This window comes from Antechinus flavipes, chromosome 4 (genome assembly GCF_016432865.1).
Source record: "Antechinus flavipes isolate AdamAnt ecotype Samford, QLD, Australia chromosome 4, AdamAnt_v2, whole genome shotgun sequence".
In the NCBI taxonomy this organism is placed as follows: Eukaryota; Metazoa; Chordata; class Mammalia; order Dasyuromorphia; family Dasyuridae; genus Antechinus; species Antechinus flavipes.
In genome coordinates, this window is record NC_067401.1 from 110,439,140 (window position 1) to 110,449,557 (window position 10,418).

Genomic DNA, 10,418 nt, shown 5'->3' on the forward strand with positions numbered 1-10,418 from the left:
AGAGTTTTTCCTGTGCCCTTTTCTCCATCTGAAGAATTCACTGGAGCTCACAAACATAACCTTTATTCCTCCCTCAAATCAAGGAAATAAGCATTCATTAAAAGGATGAGGGTCTTCCTCTCCTAGATTCTATTATTTATTATCTATTATTTTAAAAATAAATTATTTTTGACTAAGTAGAAGAGATTATTCTTTGCCTCAATAGCTACCTAGCCTTAATCACTGAATGGGCATTGCCTCAGGCAAACTGAGACCTGTTGAAGATCTTAGTTTAAAAATAAGCCAAGGTCTCCCTCTGCATCCAGGGACATCTCCAACCATCCTGATCTATATCTGGCCACTGGACCCAGATGGCTCTGGAGGGGAAAAGGAGGCAAGCTCCCTCACTTAAATCCAATTCGCTCTCATGTCATGACATTATATTCCTGAGGTCATGGACCTCTTCAGGAATAAAGTACAAACAACAGCTATATGCCAGGCAGTCTTAAGCATTATTAAAATAAAGACAAAAACAGAGACTTGAAGAAATTCACAGGCAAATAACTATGGACCTACAATATGTATATAGGTTAAGCTGGAGATATGGATCAGCTCAGGATACAGAAGAAAATGTTGATAGCAAGGTGGTCAAAGTCTGTATAGTTGTCGTCAGCAATATCAGACAAGCTTCATTGAAAGTTTTTAATAATAATAATAGCTAGTACTCAATAACACTTCAAGGTTTGCAAAGCACTTTTCATATATTGTCTTATCTGATTTTATTGGGTCTTCCCTCTAGTAAGACTTTAAATAAAGAGTGAAATGAGCAAAGATTCTCTCACCTGTTCTCAGCAGATCCAATGCACCTATCAAGATCATTCATGGAACCAAACCTTTAAGCCCTAATTTTTACCAGGAGATCCCCAGCAGAATCTGTATTGCACAAAAACAAACATATAGGAGAATGAGAGGAAGAACACAACATTTTTCAGCAGGTGAAGTAATATTCAGCTTTTGATTGTCTTTTAAAACATACTCTAGACATGTCATTTTGGTCAGCGTTTACAACTTTTTGCAAAAAATGATCCCTAGAACCCTTTAGAAATAAATTTAAGCTACTGAACAATTTCCTGCCACTCTCTGTGATTTAAGAGATTTTGAATATCCCTGGACTGAGAACATCATTTGTAGCCAATAGACTTTCCCCTGGAAAACCAACTGGTCCATTCAGAAACTGAACTTGTGCTGTTGCCTTCATTGATGCTGCTCTAACCCAAACTGAATTAATGGGCTAAGGTGGAAATATTCTGCTGGAGAAGCCAGAAACCAGGGATAAAGTCCAAGAATGAATAGCCAAAAAGAAAAAAAAAAGAAAAAGATAAGTGAGAACAACAGCTACTGTTACCCTGAAAATTGGGCTCTGAGGACAGTCCACGTTTTCTTGAAATTCTTGAAATAAAAAGGAACTTCTAATGAAGAAACACTAAGAGGAAACTTCCTCTAACCACTAAGAGGTGATTTGACTTCTCCAGTGTCGTCTACTTCATGTGCACCTCAGGGGAATTCTGAAATCAGAAATTCCTGGGAATGACTCTTTTCCACTAGGCCATATTAGTACATACTGGTATATTTTTCAAAAATATAAATCTCTGTGTAGCCCATACAGACATTCACACACATCAAATTTAAAAATGCAAATGATTTTCAGCTAACTTTTAGGAAGAAAAAGCAGAGGTTTATTTGTTTAAGATTTTCATAGTAATTAACTTTTTAATCATAGCTGGGTTCATAATACAATTAAATAATCTAAATTAATGTAATTGGCATGTAAACCAGGACAAACATAGGTTGGGACTGTTTTTCCTAAGAAAAAGTTGCTGATATATTTGTTTAAGCCGAGTAAATGATTGGAGCTGCTAGATGGCCCAGTGGCCTCGAAGCAGAAGGATATGAATTTAAATCTAGTCTGAAATACTTAATAGCTGTTCCCCTTATTAAGTCATTTGATCCCAACTGGCTGAAAAGAAGTAGAAGTATTTGATAAGCATGGCTTTGACTATGCCCTCATTCTTTTAAGAATATATGATTTAAATATAAGTTTATATTCAGCAAGATGATAGTATTGGCAATAAGCAATGATGAGAGTAAGCTTGTCCACAGATGTTCAGAAGTGTTATAACAATTCCCCTAAGGAAGATTGCCATGATCAAGACTATCAGAAAAAATTAATGCCTAAGAACCTCCTATGAAAGCCTTAGAATATTTTGAAATACCATATTATTGAGTCTCCCATGGGAGAGATAATTTATTCCTCATTGGAGTAAATACTGCTATCTAGCTAATCTGTCTGAGTTCTCCAAAAATGCTTCACCCATTGGCATTCAGCTTGGCTCCAGGATTCCACAGACCTTTGATCTGGACCCTCAGAACAGCCCAGAGCCTACACATCTGTCATGAAACATCTGTATTTATCCCTCACGCTTTGCTATATTTCTCATGGATTGATCATCAAGCTGACATTGCACTCACTTTTGGAAAGACAGAAGGCAGAGCCACAAAAGCCAAGCAAGAAGGAAAGGTCTACAAGGCAGCTTCTGAGAAAAAAAATCATAGAAAGCTATCACAATGGGCACAGATCCTGTGCTATGATGCAGCTTAGGGAAAGCGTCAGCATTAGGAATTGACAGCGCCAGACTGAGGGGTGTGTGAAGTCAGCTCAAGGATGGCACCAATAAGGTAATCCCTTTTACCTCCCTTTTCTGGAGAGCTGGGAACTCAAGATTTCTTATTCCTTATCTGTAGCTTTCCGTTTAGATTTAATTTGCCAAATATAAAAACTGTTGGCCAGCATAAAGGCTAAGCTGTGTCTATTTTGATATTAATATTATTGCACCTTTGTTAAGATTAAATTCTTACTTTCTGAAACTCATGTTTATTAGATCTACCCTGACCTAGGGTAGACAAACCCTTTGGTTTTCAGGTGAGCTTGGGATTCCTTGATTTTATCCCATCTGATTTTACTCACTGCCTTGAATTTCTCCATTCACACATCTGTGGAAAGGAAAGGGCCAAAGGGAAAATAATATATATTTAATCAATGTATAGTTATTCTGGAAAAGTAGAGACGAAGGACTTATTTCAGGGTAAAAAAAACTTATTTTTGAGAATTGTCAAACATTGTGACTAAAGATAGTGTAAAATAATTGCTAGTATTGCCACTAGATGGCACTATAGTACAGAAAACTCTGGGCGGTCAGTCAGGAAGAGCTGAATTCAAATTCCACCTCATTTACCAGGGGCGTGACTCTGGACAGATATTTAACCCCGTTGCTTTGGTTTTCTCATCTGTAAAATGAGCTGGAGAAGGAAATGACTAATCAGTCCAGGATCTTTACCAAGAAAAGCCCCAAAAGGATCACAAAGAATGGGACATGACTGAAATGAGTCAGCAATAAGCAATTAGAGCCCTAGATGGACTGAGTGATGAAGTAGTTGCCCAGAAATGTGAACCACACATCTGTGGCTACCAGAAACAACTCTTTCCATCTGGATACTTCTATGCTGAATGCAGAGATGCTTCAGCCATGTGACAAGATCATCTGCATGCTGCTGTTTCCATAGAAACCCCAGAGCAATCAGCAGACAAAGGGACTCCAATTAATGAGGGAGCTGAAATGCATCTTAAAAGACTCCATTCATTCCATTTCATTTTATAGTTGTGAGAAAGGTGAGGACTGAAAGCATGAAAAACATGGCTCTGCCAGGATGGGGACGTTCCTCCCACCCCTTCGTGTTCTTTATTAATTTAGGTGAAAAGACATTTTGGGGAGTAAGGAAGAAGTCAGACATGTTTTTCCATGCCAAGTTTTTCACTTTTAAGTAGGGACCACACAGCTCATTTCATTTATGAGCCACAATGCAAAGGGAAGAAGAGAACCAGAAATGTGGAGTTCCACAGCTATAATTCTCTGTCAGAGTTCACTGGGAATGGTTTGGGGGCTCTTGTTGATTCAGTTTTATTCCCTTTACTGGCAGCAGTACAGAATAGTAGAAAAGTGCTTGGCTTAGGGATGAAGGGCTTTGGGTTTATTTCTTATTGGCAGCATGTAGGCAGGCCTTCAACTCCTGGGCTTCAGTTTTCATCCCTGTAAGATGAGAACAATCTTATTTTCCATCAGTGCAACTGAAGGCAACAACAATTTATTGATTTTTGTTAATGATGTGTTCTTTCTTGTGCTAGATGCCGTGAATAGTGCAGAAGAAATTGAGAATGATTCTTGTCCCAGGGAAGGACAAAATCATGTAGCAGAAGGCAGGAATTACAAACTCTGGGATCATTGGATGACTTTAAATGGGTCTATTGAATTAAGTGGGTCCAAGTCTTTGGATTTCAGAGCATTGACAATTGCTAAACCTTTTGTTCCAATTTTTCTCCTCCTTCCCCTCACCCCCTCCCCTAGATGGCAGGTTGACCAATACATGTTAAATATGTTAAAGTACAAATTAAATACAAAATAAGTATACATATCCAAACAGTTATTTTGCTGTACAAAAAGAATTGGACTCTGAAATAGTGTATTATTAGCCTGTGAAGGAAATAAAAAATGCAGGCGGACAAAAATAGAGGGATTGTGAATTCTGTGTAATGGTTCTTAGTCATCTCCCAGAGTTTTTTTTTTAATTTTTTAATAATTTTTTATTGATAGAACGCATGCCAGGGTAATTTTTTACAGCATTATCCCTTGCATTCACTTCTATTCCGATTTTTCCCCTCCCTCCCTCCACCCCTTCCCCCAGATGGCAAGAGTCCTTTACATGTTGAATGGGTTGCAGTATATCCTAGATACAATATATGTGTGCAGAACCAAACAGTTTTCTTGTTGCACAGGGAGAATTGAATTCAGAAGGTATAAATAACCCGGGAAGAAAAACATAAATGCAAGCAGTTTATACTCATTTCCAGTGTTCTTTCTCTGGGTGTAGCTGCTTCTGTCCATCTTTGATCAATTAAGGCTCTCTTTATCAAAGAGGTCCACTTCCATCAGAATACATCCTCAAACAGTATCGTTGTTGAGGTATATAATGATCTCCTGGTTCTGCTCATTTCACTCAGCATCAGTTCATGTAAGTCTCGCCAGTCCTCTCTGTATTCATCCTGCTGGTCGTTCCTTACAGAACAATAATATTCCATAACGTTCATATACCACAATTTACTCAACCATTCTCCAATTGATGGATATCCTTTCATTTTCCAGCTTCTAGCCACTACAAACAGGGCTGCAACAAACATTTTGGCACATACAGGTCCCTTTCCTTTCTTTAGTATCTCTTTCGGGTATAAGCCCAGTAGAAACACTGCTGTATCAAAGGGTATGCACAGCTTGATAACTTTTTGAGCATAATTCCAAATTGCTCTCCAGAATGGCTGGATGTGTTCACAATTCCACCAACAATGTATCAGTGTCCCTGTTTTCCCACATCCCCTCCAACATTCCCCATTATCTTTCCCTGTCATTCTAGCCAATCTGACAGGTGTGTAGTGGTATCTCAGAGTTGTTTTAATTTGCATTTCTCTGATTAATAATGATTTGGAGCATATTTTCATATGTCTATAGTTTCAATTTCTTCGTCTGAGAATTGTCTGTTCATATCCTTTGACCATTTATCAATTGGCATCTCCCAGAGTTCTTTCACTGGGTGTAGCTGGTTCAGTTCATTACTATTCCATTGGAACGATTTGGTTCATCTCATTGCTGAAAATGGCCACATCCATCAGAATTGATCATCATACAATATTGTTGTTGAAGTATATAATGATCTCCTAGTCCTGCTCATTTCACTCAGCATCAGTTCATGTAAGTCTCTCCAGCCTTTCTGAAATCATCCTGTTGGTCATTTCTTACCAAACAATAATATTCCATTGACTCTAATTTATAAGAAATCAAGCCATTCTCCAATTGATAAATGGTCAAAGGATATGAACAGACAATTCTCAGACGAAGAAATTGAAACTATTTCTTGCCATATGAAAAGATGCTCCAAGTCATTATTAATCAGAGAAATGCAAATTAAGACAACTCTGAGATACCACTACACACCTGTCAGACTGGCTAGAGTGATAGGGAAAGATAATGTGGAATGTTGGAGGGGATGTGGGAAAACAGGGACACTGATACATTGTTGGTGGAATTGTGAACACATCCAGCCATTCTGGAGAGCAATTTGGAACTATGCTCAAAAAGTTATCAAACTGTGCATATCCTTTGATCCAGCAGTGTTTCTACTGGGCTTATACCCCAAAGAGATACTAAAGGAGGGAAGGGGACCTGTATGTGCCAAAATGTTTGTGGCAGCCCTGTTTGTAGTGGCTAGAAGCTGGAAAATGAATGGATGCCCATCAATTGGAGAATGGTTGGGTAAATTGTGGTATATGAATGTTATGGAATATTATTGTTCTGTAAGGAATGACCAGCAGGATGAATACAGAGAGGCTTGGAGAGACTTACATGAACTAATGCTAAGTGAAACGAGCAGAACCAGTAGATCATTATATACTTCAACAACGATACTGTATGAGGATGTATTCTGATGGAAGTGGATCTCTTTGACAAAGAGAAGATCTAATTCAGTTCCAATTGATCAATGATGGACAGTAGTAGCTACACCCAGAGAAGGAACACTGGGAAAGGAGTGTACACTCCTTGCATTTTTGTTTTTCTTCCCAGGTTATTTTTAGCTTCTGAACCCAATTCTCCCTGTGCAACAAGAGAACTGTTCGGTTCTGCACACAGATATTGTATCTAGGATATACTATAACATATTTATCATGTATAAGACGCCTGCCATCTAGGGGAGAGGGTGGAGGGAGGAAAGGGAAAAGTTGGGACAGCAGTGAGTGCAAGGGATAATGTTGTAAAAAATTACCCATGTATATGTACTGTCAATAAAAGGTTATAATTATTTTTTTAAAAAGATAAGCATTTGTATATAGTTTGGTAAAAACATGTGTTTATTGTTTATTCATTTTGGTCTTATCCAAATGTTCATGATCCCATTTGGAGTTTTCTTGGAAAAAAACACTGGAGTCATTTGCCATTTCCTTATCCAGCTCATTTTACAAATGAGGAAATTGAGGCACACAGGGTTAAATGCCTAGAGTCACTTTGAGGTCTCCCTGACTTCCTCATTTCACCACTTATGGACCATTGATGACAAATCCACATCCCCTAAATCTGGCAAACAGTTTACTGATGTTGTTAGGATACTAAAGTCTACTTTAATTCTAAATTTATGTAATGAATCATCAATCATAATTTAGATTGTAAATATCCTTAGACAGAACTATAAAAGAGGTCCATCCAAAAGCCTGCTCTGGGTTATAAGAAGACTTCTGTGTTCTCTTGGCTTGGAATAATTGAGTATTTAATCACTGGAGGGCAGTGTTGATTGACAAAGATTTGCTGGAATGCTGCCTCAAAGACAAACATGGCTGCATCCAAAGCAAAATGGTAACAAAGCTATGAGCACTGTGTAGGAGATACTCTTTTCTTTTCTTTTTTTCTTTCTTTTTTTTTTTTTTAAGAGTGTGGTCCACACTCAGTTCCCACAGCCCTCTCTCTGGGTGCAGATGGCTCTCATCATCACGAGATCATTGTAACTGGCCTGAATCATCTCATTGTTGAAAAGAGCCACATGGAAGAGATTTTCTTATTGGGACCTTTTGAGATCAGGCGGGCATTTATTAGTAGAGAGAGTAATGTTTGTATTGTTCAATAGTCAATAAAATTTTGTTGTATACATTAATAAACATAAATCTTATAAGTGTACTGTCTGCCCCAATAAGCATCAAAATGGTCAATGTACTTGTATTATATATCAGTTTCTTAAACTCTGGGTCATGATGCCATATGAAGTCTTGTAACTGAATGTGAAGATGGAATAATTATGCTTTATTACCAGCAAATATTTGATTTGTATATCCATTTATATACCTATATACTTGGGGTTGTGTAAAAATTTCTTGGGCAAAAAGGAGTCATGAGAGGAAAAAGTTTTAAGAATCCCTGCTATACACAGGCAAATCTAACATTTCAGCATCTGTTCCTTATCTGTAAATGGGGGTAATAATAACATCTACCCTAAAGGGTTGTTGTAGATGTAAATCAGTCTATAATTCTTAGTTTTACTATTATTATAATTGCAAGGACTCCAACTCAGTAGTTCTAGAGCTGAAAAGGTTATAGAAAACAAGCATATTATAAACTCTAGACATTGCTATCTGAAAAGAAGTTAAGTCATTGCTCTGTTAGCTCACTGAGGGTAACTCATCGACCTAGAGAAATTTTAGGGGTTCAAGAAGTGGCTCTGGATTTTCCCTCTGGAATCTGGGCATCCAGATTGAGAACGAGGCTTCGTGATTCCCTGGTGCCCAATGCATAAAGCATGCTGGTTTCAATTATAGGGAAAACGAACCAGTTGTGCTGCGGGAGCTGCCATCAGCCTTTTCCACCTGCCATAGTGTGACGTGCTGAGCTTGCAAGATGGCAAAATGTCACCACAGTAAGAATTTATGTTTACATGGATTGGGGGAAAGCTCTCCTCTTATCGGTAAGTCTTCTGCTAGTTTCCTTGAATTACCCTCACCTCCTTTGATTCATTCTAATCCATGTGCCACCATTTCAGGTTTGAGTGCTGTACCTAAATAAGCGATTCCATTAAGAATTACTTGGAAGCACAATGTAGCCCTTAAGGCCTCATTACTGGGAATATCTTATAATGCTCCTCCTACAGTGATGAACAGTGACCACAACTATGCTATTTGGAGCTTTATAGTAATTCATAATCACCTCAATTATCAGGGGATTAGTAGAATGTTCCTGGCCATTCGATATTTATAATTCTACTCCCTGCATCGATTTTCTTGCTAGCTGAGCCCTAGCATAAAGAATCTTTTATTAAAACCCCCAGTGAAGGAATGGCTGAAGCACCTTTGATCGGCTGAGAGTAGAAACACAATGGACACTGAATTTGGATTCGGAGACCTTGGGCTTGAATTGCAGCTCTGAGGTTTACTGCCTATGAGATAAGGGGCAAGTCTGTCTCTGGGACTCAATTTCTCCATCTTTGTGTAAAGGGGCTCTGGAACATGGACATATGTACCCCATCCGTCTGCTCGGCTGATGTAACTAAGTGCCCCCCCCCCCAACAGTGGAAACCCTAGGAAGTTTGCTCCTGGGAGAATGATGATTATACATGTAAAAAATAATGCTCTGAGCCCCAGGGGACAGTGAATGAACAGACTCGGGGTAAGTGAAGCAGTTTAAACTTTTAAATATACTCCTGCAGGAGCAGTGTGAAAGCTCCCTAGTTTACCCACACAGCTCACAATTATACCTTGTAATCCCTCCCTAACCCCTCCGCCTCATCTCAGAGTTTCCCTTCGAGGAGATCTTTCAGAAGTCTCACATGTCATTTCACAGCAACTACCCACACTCTACAACGTTCCTCCCCTCTGATTATACATCCCATGTTCCAAGATGGCGACTAATCCCACCTTCCAGGTGTGTCCATTAAGCCTTCGTGCTTGCAAAAAGCCTCTATCCTCTCATTGCCCCCATTAGTTTTAGCCAGTTTTAGGCCCCAGCTCCTTATCAGAAAGTTTGAGTTTAGCCAATTCCTTTCCTCACAAGGTGATTGGTTGGAGATCCCTTAATAAGACATTTTATCCCTTTATCCTGACTGTGTTCCAATGAATTCTTCCCAGACTACAAGCCCAGGCTGTCCACTGATTTGACTCTCTTCCAATTCCTTATCTTTCTATCAAGTCACAACATCGGGGAAGCAGACCTGGCTCTCCCACCACTTCTCACTATATATGAGGAAGCACCTTGCAGGAGATGGGGAGCCTGTAGGGACCGTCTGTAACCATCAGCCACAAAGGTGGTTTGAAGAGCCTTTCCCTGGGGAGTCAGAACTGTTGGCTTCTTCAAAAAGGCCTGAGTTTGCCTTTGGCTACCTCTTTCCTTTGAGTGTAGTTGAAGCTTAATGACTTTTTCTTTAAAAACATTAAATGAGATCATATTTGTAAAGCGGTATGTTCCTGGTACATAGAAGGTGCTTGATAAATGTTCCTCAGCAAAACACTGGCTCTGGAGTTAGAAAGACTTAAGTTCAAATCCAGCCTGATAAGATGTGTAACCTGAAAAAGTCACTTAATTGTCACCAATTGTCTCCCAAACAACAAAAATAAATGCTTGTTTCTGTCCATTTCCCCAGCATTTGGCGAAAAACTATGCTAAAAGGAAGAGGATCTCACAGCTAGGTAGGATTGTTGGGGCTCAAAGGGGGACCCTAAAAAGGTTGAGATTCCAAACCGGTGTCACAAGGTGTCTCAAAAGAATTTACAGGCTCGGACCCATCTCCAAGTCAAGGGGCAAGAT